The sequence below is a fragment of the Malaclemys terrapin genome, chromosome 4, assembly GCF_027887155.1.
Source record: "Malaclemys terrapin pileata isolate rMalTer1 chromosome 4, rMalTer1.hap1, whole genome shotgun sequence".
NCBI classification, from domain to species: domain Eukaryota; kingdom Metazoa; phylum Chordata; order Testudines; family Emydidae; genus Malaclemys; species Malaclemys terrapin.
In genome coordinates, this window is record NC_071508.1 from 28,411,857 (window position 1) to 28,423,898 (window position 12,042).

The window sequence follows — 12,042 nt, forward strand, 5'->3', positions numbered from 1 at the left end:
TCCCTCCCCTCCCACAATGCCATGACCCTCACACACAGCTCTACTGGCTCCCCTCCTGTGAGCATCCTGCCCTCCAGCACTTCCTCCTCATGCAGAGCTGAGCTCCCGGCATTGCTCTGCCAATGCCGCTGAATCCTGACCCACTTTGCCACTCCAGCACTGGCTGTTTCCGGATCACATGCTGGTTTCGTGACATCGCTGGGGATTCATTCACTAGACCCGTTTCACGTGTGGTTTATTCTGAAATTGGGCTCACGGCCCTCTCCCTGGCAAGCTATTAACCCATTCCGGAGGGGGCTTCTCCATACTGGAGGGGGCTTCTCCAAACCAAACCTAGCCCTACCGCCTGCTGGTTCTTCAGCACAGCTCCCCCCTCATTCTGCCTTTCCCAGTCACCTCCCAGCAAGCCGGTGTCTCCAGCACTGTCCTCTCCAGTCCTGGTTAGGACCCCTCCTCTCCATTTACCCTTGGGCTCCTGATCTCCACCCCTCAAGACCCGTCCTCTTCCCTGGCCTTCGCTTCTCCACAGAGATGCTTTGTTGACAGAGTGGACGTTGAACAGACCTCCTGGGTTTAGTCGTGAGGACGGCACCTCCCTTGTTTTCCTGACAACCAGCAAATACAAACCCCAGCAACTCATCCCCCCGCCCCAGCACAGGCAGGGGCAAAGCACCAGAGGGCGCCTGGAGATTGCACAGAAGCCTTGGCGTCTCCATCAGGGGCTTAGCAGCACCGCAGAGTGAGGGGAGGGCTGGCCTCAGACTGCAGACCCACACCTCTCTCCTCCTCCCGCTGCCCCTCCCCAGAACACTCTCCCCCACCTCCCCCATCCCAGCCCCTTCCCATTCTTATTTGCCCTTCTATTCTTTCCCCCTCACCCTCCTGTGGCTAGAGTAGTCAGGACGGGGTTAAATTAATAGCAAAAGGGGAAGGTAAAAAGAGTGAAGATATGAGCACTCAGCACAAAAATCAAGATGTTGAGAACAAAATGAATAAAGGCACCAAAGGGCAAAAGAGAATAAATTCTTGAATTGCCGATACCCAGACTTCTAGCAGCAGTGTAACACACAAGAGGAATTGGACTTGCTCATTTATGAGCATAAATTCCATCTAGTTAGTATTACTGAAACCTGGTGGGATGATTCACACGACTAATGTTAAAACCAATTGTTATAACCTCTTTAGGAAGGATCGAGTGGGCAAAAGCAGCGGGAGGGGGGGGGGAGGACACACTCTATGTCAAAAATGGCATTATCTGTTTCCAAGTCACTGATCACTGGGAAGAAAATGATCTTGAATGCTTATGGGTCAATATTCTAACAGAGAAAGCCCAAGATGGGGTACTAGTTGGTGTCTGCTACAGATCATCAGATCTCACAAGGGAACAGGATGACCACCTCTTTCCACACCTATCTATAATGTGTAAGGAAAAAAACCTGAGAGACCATAGGGATTTCAATTTGAGTGACATCTGCTGGAGGTCTCGTGCTGTCAGTACTAAAACATTCTTGGAATTTCTAAACATTATAGAGGACAATTTCCTAACTCAAAAAGTGTTGCAGCCAACACTGGGAACTCTGTATTAGACCTTGTCCTAACAGATAAAGAGGAACTGATCACGGAACTAAAAGTTAATGGTAGCTTAGGTACAAGTGATCAAGACTTGTTCACATTTATAATGTACAAGCAGAATAAAATCCAGACTAGTGATATATATACTTGGTGCTTTAATAGGGTCAGTTTCACAAAACTGAAAACAATTATGAGCTAAATCAGCTGGGAGGAAGGATTTAATCAGAAAAATGTGAATGATAATTGGGAATCATTTAAGGACACTTTACTAGATGCCCCAAAAACCACAATCCCACAACTAAGAAAGAAGGCTGTGCTGGTTAAAAAAACAACCTGGTATAGAGGGTAAGTGAAAGCAGCTGTAAAAAAGAAACAACAAATGGAAGAAAGGGGAAGTTGATAGTAAGAAATCACAGAATCATATGACTGGAAGGGACCTCAAGAGGTTGTATAGTCCAGTCCCCTGATGGCAGGACTAAGTATTATCAGACCATCCCTGAAAGGTATTTGTCTAACTTGCTCTTAAAAATCTCCAAGATGGAGATTCCCCTACCTCCCTAGGCAATTTATTCCAGTGCTTAACCACTCTGACAGTTAGGAACCTAAACCTCCCTTGCTGCAATTTAAGCCTGTTGCTTCTTGTCCTATCCTCAGTGGTTAAGAACAATTTTTCTCCCTCCTCCTTGTAACAACCTTTTATGTACTTGAAAAGTGTTATCATGTCCCCTCTCAGTCTTCTCTTCTCCAGACTAAACAAACCCAATTTTTTCAACCTTCCCTTATAGGTCATGTTTTCTAGACCTTTTATCATTTTGGTTGCTTTTCTCTGGACTTTCTCCAATTTGTCCACATCTTTCCTGAAATGTAGCGCCCAGAACATTGACTCTATCTCCCCTTGTAAGTATTCTCACACTTCTTATCAAACTGTCTGTACTGGGCTATCTTGATTATCACTTCAAAAGTTTTTTTCCTCTTACTTAATTGGCCTCTCAGAGTTGGTAAGACAACTCCCACCTGTTTATGCTCTCTGTATGTGTGTATATATATCTCCTCAATATATGTTCCATTCTATATGCATCCGAAGAAGTGGGCTGTAGTCCACAAAAGCTTATGCTCTAATAAATTTGTTAGTCTCTAAGGTGCCACAAGTACTCCTGTTCTTTTTGCGGATACAGACTAACACAGCTGCTACTCTGAATACTCCAGTTGAGGCCTAATCAGCACGGAGTAGAGCAGAAGAATTACTTTTTGTGTCTTGCTTACAAACACTCCTACTAATACATCCCAGAATGATGTTTGCTTTTTTTTGCAAGTGTCACACTGTTGACTAGCATGACCAGATGTCCCGATTAAATTTGTAAGTATGCTCTCTGTGCCATTATCTAAATCATTGACTAAGATATTGAACAGAACCAGACCCAGAACTGATGCCTGCAGGATCCCACTTGTTATGCCCTTCCAGCATGACTGTGACCCACTGATAACTACTTTCTGGAAACGGTTTTCCAAATATAAATCAGAAACTAGAAATTGTAGAAAATTGATAAGGGAAGCCAAGGGAAACAAGAAGAACTCTATGGCCAGCAGAGTTAAGGACAATAAGGAGTTTTTAAAATATATTAGAAAGAAACAAAATGCGGACAATGGTATTGGTCCATTACTAGATGGAAATGGAAGAATTATCAATAATGCAGAAAAGGCAGAAGTGTTCAATGAATATTACTGATGATGTAGCAATTGTCTATGGAAAAAAATCCCCTGCTTCCCCCCCCCCCCAACATCAAACACTGGATTACAGGTTTATTTGTCAGAAATTAGATTTTTGATTTAAAAATGCCAATACATTTTTCATTATTGGTTGTGGGGCGGGGCACTTTTCAACCTACCTTGGAAATCATTCTAGAAACTCTGTTTGCCTTCTCTGAACAGCCCAGTGCCATGCTGCCCCCAGACCAGCCTGTGGGCAGGGACCAGAGTGATCCAGCCCTGGCCAGAACCCAGACCGCTCTTGGCTTCATCATAGCATATCAAGGAGCAAGAACCAGATGCCCTTAAGCTGCTGCCTGTTATCCAGACCTCTGTGAGGCATCCATAGCCACGTGGGAAGTGGATGCATTGTACATGGGTGGCCAGCATGCAGATCTCCCCAAGGGGCATTGGAAGTTCAATGTGCCATAAGTTCACTCCCAGCCCTCCCCTGCATAGACATGCTCAGATCTGGCAACAGATCTCCTGCTGTGAACCTCATGAGCCAAGATGAGAGAGGGTTGTCATGGTGTTGGATAGATGCTGGCAGCAGAACCTTGGATCCTTTTCTATTAGCTGCCTTTTCCTCCAACACAGGTTCTCTTTCCTCCATCAACACTAAGGCTGCCAGGTTACTTGGCCACTGTAATTCATTGCTCAATATTACGGGAGCCAGCTTAGTTTTCAACCTACTCTATGATGCAAACAGTGTGTGTGGGAGAGGTTTTATTATAACAGCCTCAGAGATGCTGCTGAAGGGGATCAGCATAGGAAGGACTTTGGGAGTGGGGGCTACTTTTGGTGGATTCAGGAGCATTAAGTTCCCCTACATCTCGGGCAACATCATGATTCTTGCTGCCAGGGAGAATCGAGTTGGATTCAATTCCGCTTAGTGCGTTGGCAGAGTTACCAGCTAAGGGCCAATTCCAGTGTCTTCACTGCAGTGGCTGCTTGAAGCATCGGAGACAGCTCAGCTTGGTGATACCAGACAGAAGCTAGAAACTGAGCTGGGGATGAGCTGAGGCAGGGGAATAAAACCAGTTCAGGAAACTCATCTTTACAGTCAGTGGTCTAAGCACTAACACACTAACAGGCAGCCACCACCTGAGTGCCCCCTCAAGGCCAGGGCAGCTTGCCAGCATCCTGCCTCGGTTTCCCTTCTTTAGAGCTCCACCTATCCAGAGTCCTTAGAACATTTAACTTCAGGGTCTAGTTTAGTTACATACAATTCAAAACACTCCGTGCCTGTGCTCCTCCCAGGACAGGATCCTCCCATGCCCCTGGGCCACTCCCAGCCCTACCTGGCTGGAGTCTTTTGGTCCCTGCGGTCTCAAACTCACCTGCAGCCTCCAGCTCTGTACAGAGCCTTCTTCCCCTCTGCAACTTCACTATAGCACAGCTTCCTCTCAGCCACTCTGGCTCTTCAAACAGGGCAGCTGCCCTCTCTCAGGCCTATTGAGAGGCTGTTCATGACGCACAGATGAGCTGGACCAGTTTCCCATTAAAGGGCCCAGTCCATTCTGTGACACCCTTTGATAGAAGATAGAGATTTTAAAGCCAGCAAACAGAAGTGGCTAGGGCAGGGAGCATATGCGATAAGCAGAGCCTATCCTACCTCCAGCTGGGATAAGCTTCAGATGAAGCAGTGTAGACAGAGAAGGAGGCAGCCAGCCACAGCTGCAGCCAGCAAGAAGAGGAGAGAGGTGGAGACAGAAACAGTTATTCAAACAGATCCTGCCGCTCCCAGAAAGGGAAGTACCAGGGTAACAGAGACGGTAAATACACTTACATCAGTGGTGTCACTGCTCCAGCTTGGTCTAGTGCACCAATGCTCCATGGGCACTAGGGGGCGGGCTTGGCCAATAGTGACAGCTGGCTGAGCTGGAGCAGGTGAGGCCCAGGAGTCTCTGTCCAAGCTGGTGTCAGGAATTGGGGTGCCCAGCCTGGCTTGACAGTCCTGGCCTTGGGGGAATCCGGTCTCTGGCTGGAATTTCCATGGCCCCTTGGGGATTTGGGGGCCACAGGAGAAGAGTTCAGAATCCATAAGCAAATATGCCCTACGAGGAGGAGTGGAGGAAGTGAGCAGGCTTTGACGTGCTGCCATGAGACATGTAGGGGTGGCTATGAACAAGGGAGTGGCGATATTAGGATATGGAGGATGCGGTCATCTTCTTCCTATGGCTGACGTAGATGTAGAACAACAACTATAATTTTACATGTAGGTGGTTAAGCCAGATAGTTACGTCAAGAGTAGCAGAGTGTATCGCTGTGATGCTGCCTTCGTATTTGCGAATTGAGTTGTTATAGGTTCCATAGTCTGTTCTGGGTGACCACAGCACACTCTGGAGAGTTTTTAATTTTCCATTTGTACATCAAAGATCTGCGCCTGCCATGGTTTGTGTGGATGCAGTTTAGGGTTGCCCATAAGCTTTGCGGAAGATTGAAGCCAAGAATCTTCTGCATCGAGTCTTTCATGAGGTGTTTGTTTGTGACTTCTGGTGAACTCCATTTGGTTTTCCAAACCTCATTGGGGCTGAAGTCGCATTGTCGGAGGTTAAGCGTGTAGGTTCAAAAGGGCTTGTGCGACTTCAAGCAATGGTGAGGGACGTCACTGAGGTCCTGCTGGATGGGGAGACATTAGTTTTCCTCAATTTGTTGGATTTCCCAGAGGGTTGCAGCATTGCAGCGAATGGATGGGGAGCGACGTATGACAGCACAGGCAGCCAGGGTGTTGGAGTTGACTTGAGGGTTCCAGTGATGCACCACATTGCAGTGTTCAGTTGGACATCAACAAGTCCAGGGGTGGCTACTTCTAGTCCATGCTGGTGCACAGTTCTTGGCTACAGAGTACACAAGGGCCATCGCTGCGGATACTCCCCAGCTTGCACTTGCCAGTTTCTGGACCAGGTTAACCCTTGTTTTCATCTTGGCAGCTACCTTCTTCATATGGCTGTGGGAAGTTAGCATGCAGTCCAGCTTCACTCCAAGATGGGCTGGAGCAGGTCACGTCGCACAGTGTTGCAGGTCACTTTCAGGGTGCACTTAGTGTTCCTGTTATCAAACTGGAATACAGTGACTGTTTTGTGGGGGTTTGGCTTCAGCTTCCATTTTGCAGAAATGTTCCTCCATGGTGTTGAGGTCCCCGTTCAAGGGGGACTCTGTGTCATTGAAAGTGGCTGCTTGTGTTGCCAGGGCAAGGTCATCTGCAGATGCAAATCTGCGCGACCTCCTGAGGTCTCTTCCAACCCTAATCTTCTATGATTCTTATAGACAGTGAAGCGCATCAGCACAAGTATTGAGCCTTGTGGCCGTCCATTGCTGAGGATCTGGGGCAAGCTGACTTTGTCGCCCAACTTGACGCGTAACCGGCTATTGCTCGGCATCCTCCATTGCAGGCGTAGTGTTTTAAGGCAGGGAATGATCCTTGCAAGCTTCAGCATCAGACCATTAATCCAGACTGTGTCATAGGCTGATGACAGGTCTACAAAGGCTACACTGGTCCTGGATGCAGTGAAGTGGGGATATGAGGGTGTGAAGAAGATGCCACATGGGCCATGATTGGCTGGGATGAAGGGGTCTGAAAAAAGGGTGAACAGAATATAGTGTAGGGGGTGGGAGGAGCGTGATACTGAAATGTAGCAGGGATAGGATGTGATACGGGGGGGGGACAAAAAAGGGTGGGATTGCTAGGATGAAGTGTCTGGAGGGGGTTAGTGGGGGTGGGTGGGAGGAGAGAGATATTAGGAGATACTGGGGCACAGGTAGGTGATTGTAGGGTCTGGTGCAGGGGGTTTGGCTGGAGGGATAGGATGCAGTCCGGGGGGTGTCTCCCTGGTTCTGGGGAGGTGAGCTGAAGTCTAACAGGTGAGATAGCTCAGTGGTTTGAGCAGTGGCCTGCTAAACCCAGGGTTGTGAGTTCAATCCTTGAAGGGGCCATTTAGGGATCTGGGGCAAAAATCTGCCTGGGGATTGGTCCTGCTTTGAGGTTGGACTAGATGACCTTCTGAGGACCCTTTCAACCCTACTGTTCTATGATAACTAGCGGGGTTGGGGAGGAGTTGCTGACAGACAGCCTAGCTTCAAGCATGGCTGTGGAGAGTCGATGGGACCTGCAGGGGCTTCCAGGGATGTGCAGTGGGGAAGGGACAGCAGGACTCATGAGTGGCTTGTGGGTGACTGGAGCCTTGACGGAAGCCCTCAGGCCTATGACACTCATAGGCTGCCAGCCCCACCACCAAGTCAGACACCTCACTCCCCTGCTCTCCCTAGGAGGCAAAGGAGCCTAAAGAAACCCTGAGTGGAAGTGCTGGACTCCCCAGAACCAATTCCTTGCTCCAGATGGAGCTGTGGCAGCTTTATAACCTCCATCTCTCCTGGAGTGGAGAGCCAGGTGCCAGTTTGGGGGCCCTGCACTGTAAGATAAGAGACAAGTGGATACAATAAATAGTTGGGGGAAGCTAGTTTAACCACAGCCCAGTGGCTAGACGGGCTGTGTGCGTTCTGCATGTTACCACACCTGGGATGTGAACCAGGCCATTATTGGCTCAGAGGGTGTATGGGATTCTGCCAACCAGGAAGCTCCCCTGGGCAGGAAATGCATTAACTCAATCTTTGTTGGAAGCTGCTCCTTGCAACCCAAGCAGTAGGAGAGGAGGCACAGCAGCACTGATAAAATACCCCGATTCTGACCTAGGGGGTTGGCACAAGGCTGGCTTTAATCACGTTTGGCAGCTGACAAAGTGCCAGCTGAAGCAAAGAAAGGACAAATCTACTGCACCTGGCAAGCATCCATCAGGTTGGACATCCTTCCTACATCTCTGGAAAAAAATCATTATGCATGGGAGGCGTATTCTGTCTTGGATATTTCTAATGCAGCTATTATCACCCACTGCAAATATACTTAACCTCTAGACCATAGGACATCAAGGTAGATGAGAGTCTAGTAAATGGGACAATTTAAGGTACTTCAGATGCCTCATTATGCTGCAAGTGCTGTATTTTATTGCAAAATTATTCTAGCCCCAGCAGATTTCAGATCCTGTTATAATAAAATAATGGGCATATTAGATGGTCTCGCTCCCCTGGAGCCTGCCATACTAGTGCTTGCCTGGGAGGATCCCACACAGACTTTTATACTGAGATGACCCAAAGACAGTATAAAAAGACACTACCAAGATAAATCACAACTTTTTTCCTCTCAGTTCCTCACCTATCTTACTACTAGATTAAAAGGGCAAGAGTTCTCAAACATTTTGATTTACTTTCCACCATTTTTGCTGTTTGTTTCCTTTTTTGCACATTGCTTCCTGCAGACTAGACCAATCGGTTTCACTTTGTTTCTAAAAGTTTTTAGTTTTTCTGATGCTGCCAGAGATTCTTGAATCCCACTCTAGGGGATAAACTATTGTTACCCACAAGTAGAATTACTCCTTTAGCTCACTGAGGTGAGAAGTTGGTGCTCCTCCTCCCTCCCCAACCATAGGGGCACTGTAAAGGGAAATATTGTAGCTCTCTCCTCTGATGATCTAATCTACCACTTTGAGTGTCTGATCCAGCTCCTAGTGAAGAAAGTGGTAAAAGTCCCATTGGTTTCAGGAGAGAAGGATTGGGCCCTAAGTGCTTGAAATCTTTAAATGAACACAGGATGTGATTCAAAACCTCATCTAAAACATGGCATCACTAGTAGCAGAGTGCTCCTAAAACAATGCCTGGGCATTGGTTCATTGCGGATTCAAAAGTAGATCTTGTGATCTTCAATTTGGGAGACATTTTGGGTTTTTCCAGAATTTGGGTTCACTCTGGAACAGAATGAAACCAAATTTGCCAACATTTCTTAGCATATTAAAAAAATTCATTTCAGAAATATTGAAACAGGGTGTTTCTAAAATGAAAGGAGAAACTGACTTTGTTGTTGATTACAGAACTGCTATTTAATAAATACTAGCAATGAAAATGAGAAGAATGTCAGTTTCACTGAGCTGCTGCCTGGGCTCCCAGGGCAGCCCTGCCATACAGACTATCTCTGGGCCAAAGACCTAGGGCTTCTGGACTCCCAACTTAGCTGGTTCCCTGGGCTGCCCAACTCCTGAGCTGGTGTAACCTTTGGGTGGGCTAGAGTTCACTTCATTTCCCATCTCCAGTGCCTTAACCCCCCCTCCCCCAAAGAAAGTAGCTAGAGACCCAGAGTTCAGTCTCTAAGGATTTTCAGCAAGGATTGCACTAGGTCAGCCTCCGCACATTCAAGTCCAAAAAGGAACTAGAAATGAATGTGAATAATTTTATAAAAATCTTATGATAAAGAGACAAATAATAATCTAATTGTTACAGCATGACATGGGTATTTTATAATCCACAGACATTATCTTCACACCGTTATACATAAACACACACAAAGAAAAATTAAAATCTGAATAGTTCAGTCCCCACAGAAATACAGTGAGAAGAAACTGAAAGTTCCCAAAAGCTTTGGTTTTGTTCATCTAAGTCTCAGAGTCGTTGATCACCAAATCTAGACAGTCTGCTGAGTCTCAAACAACATCTTCCCTCCATTGCTTGTAGGAATCTTCAGCTGGAATCCAGGCAGACTCTTCTTCTGCTGAAATCCCTGCTAGCCAGCCAGCTGACTGATTAACCAACCACTCAGTTACCGGTCTAGATTTAAAGAAAACACAAAACAGAGAAGAGCAAACTAGAAATGACTCTTTCCCCATTACTGCATTTAAAGAAAAGTTGTCTCAACTCGTCTGAGTCACCAATGTAACTAGAACAGTTTGGCTAAAATCAAAACAACATTCAAAACATACAATTAAAATAGAAGCTATTTTCCCTCCCAGTTTCCCCTGGCTATAGCAGCATTGCCCAGGCTTCCCTGTTCGAGCGTTCACAATATCACTCAACTGCTGCAAAATGCTTCAGAGTTCGGGGAAGCAGCCTGCTTCCTGCCCCTGGGCTCAGGTTCTCCCAACTCACCCAGGGCACGTGGCTTTCTGCAAAGCAGCTGCCCTGACTGCTCGCCCTCCTGGAGTCTCACCCCAGCAATGGGGAAGCTATTGGAGCAGATCCAAAACTACCACCCCCAATTCCAGAAGCTTCTGGATGTGGAGTGCTTAATCTGCCTAGCAACAGTGACCCAGACACAACTCACTTCTACCTCCCCCAAGTGGGTCTCTTAAAGAGATATTTCCCCATTAGGCACATGGGTTACACAGGCAGAGAGTCTGGAAGCCCTGGGTTCCCTGGCTGGTGGTGGGACTGCCTTGGGGCCACAGACCCTGGGAGCCAGGCTCCCAGCTCCATGGAAAGGAATCTGGCAGCTCTGAGCCCCTGCTTGAGCCAGGGCACTCAGGGTTTCTAGGCTACGGCTCGGCAGCGGGAAGCTTGGCTGAGCTAGCAGCCTAGCCAGCTTCGAGAGCCCTAGCTCCAGCCCCGCTCTGGGGGCGGGCAGGCTCCCTGCTGCAGATCAGGGAATGTCACAGCTGTGAGAACTCCTCCTCCAGCCAGTGCTCTGCTGTGGGGCTGTCCACCCTGGAACACCAGCAGGTTTCCATGGAAACCTACCTATGTTTTGCCTATGATACCTGCCTCTGGAAATTTCCATTACCCACTTTGTCAGACGCATGTATTCACCCACGAAAGCTTATGCTCCAATACATCTGTTAGCCTATAAAGTGCCACAGGACTCTTTGTGTTGTTGTATGTTTTGTTGACTCTCCAACAGTTTTGATAAAACATTTTGCCCCAGCAAATTGACATTTACCTGCCCACTCTACTTGGAAGCCCTGTCAATCCTAGACACTTTAATTACTAGTATTACAGCAATTGCTATCCATCGTTCAGCTGCACAGGCAATAGCAACAACATGAGCACTAGAGCAGACAGGCTGTTTTAACCACTGTGTCTGGAAAACCATCTCTGAGCAATTTTCTATGACATGGTGGTAATGACTCCTTTGAGCCCTGCTTGCATTAGTGCCTTAATACCTGTTGCTGCTGAACCATTCTTCATAGTGTAGAAACACCTAGAGGGATGAGTGCTCCTTTCGGAGTCACAAATACACCTCTACCCCCATATAACGCTGTCCTCGGGAGCCAAAAAATCTTACCGCGTTATAGGTGAAACTGCGTTATATCGAACTTGCTTTGATCCATTGGAGCATGCAGGCCCCCCCCCCCCCCCGAGCACTGCTTTACCGTGTTATATTCGATTTCGTGTTATATTGGGTCGCATTATATCAGGGTAGAGGTGTACTACCTTTTGTAGCTCCCTGGGTAGCCTCTGGACTATTTCATCAAAGATTGTGTCCAGGTCATGTGGAGTGAAACTAGGGTGACCAGATGTCCTGATTTTATAGTGACAGTCCTGATTTTGGGGTCTTTTTCTTATACAGGCTCCTATTACCCCCACCCCCTGTCCCGATCTTTCACATTTGCCAGCTGGTCACCCTCAGTGAAACTATATCACAGAGCATGTTTCCCAGAACAAACCATTCAAGAAGAGATTCTCTAAAAAATCTGCAATAAAGATTTTAAAGCCAAGGACTTATAAATGGTAAGATTTAATTCAAAACAATGCAAGAACACTGTGACCTAGCAGGGAAGGTGGACCTCTTTCTTTCTACGTCCCTCAAACACTTTGTTTTCTAGCTCAGATCTTTAAGTAGCACATGAACATGGATGTCATGTTAACGAGGGGTGTTCTGGTGCAGTTTATTCCTGGCCTGCTCCT

General features: G+C 47.2%; 1 long non-coding RNA gene across 2 annotated transcripts; it reads right to left on the reverse strand.

The window, feature by feature from the left end:
• Positions 1 to 9,581: 9,581 nt before the first annotated feature.
• On the reverse strand, positions 9,582 to 10,456 carry LOC128836785 (uncharacterized). 2 transcript variants are annotated; one of them, XR_008444838.1, is made up of 2 exons: positions 10,288 to 10,456; positions 9,582 to 9,969 (listed from the first exon to the last, which is right to left on the reverse strand). It is a non-coding gene; the product is annotated as an uncharacterized LOC128836785 (long non-coding RNA). The 2 variants fall into 2 exon arrangements; XR_008444839.1 differs by having other exon boundaries at positions 10,216 to 10,456.
• Positions 10,457 to 12,042: the final 1,586 nt, after the last annotated feature.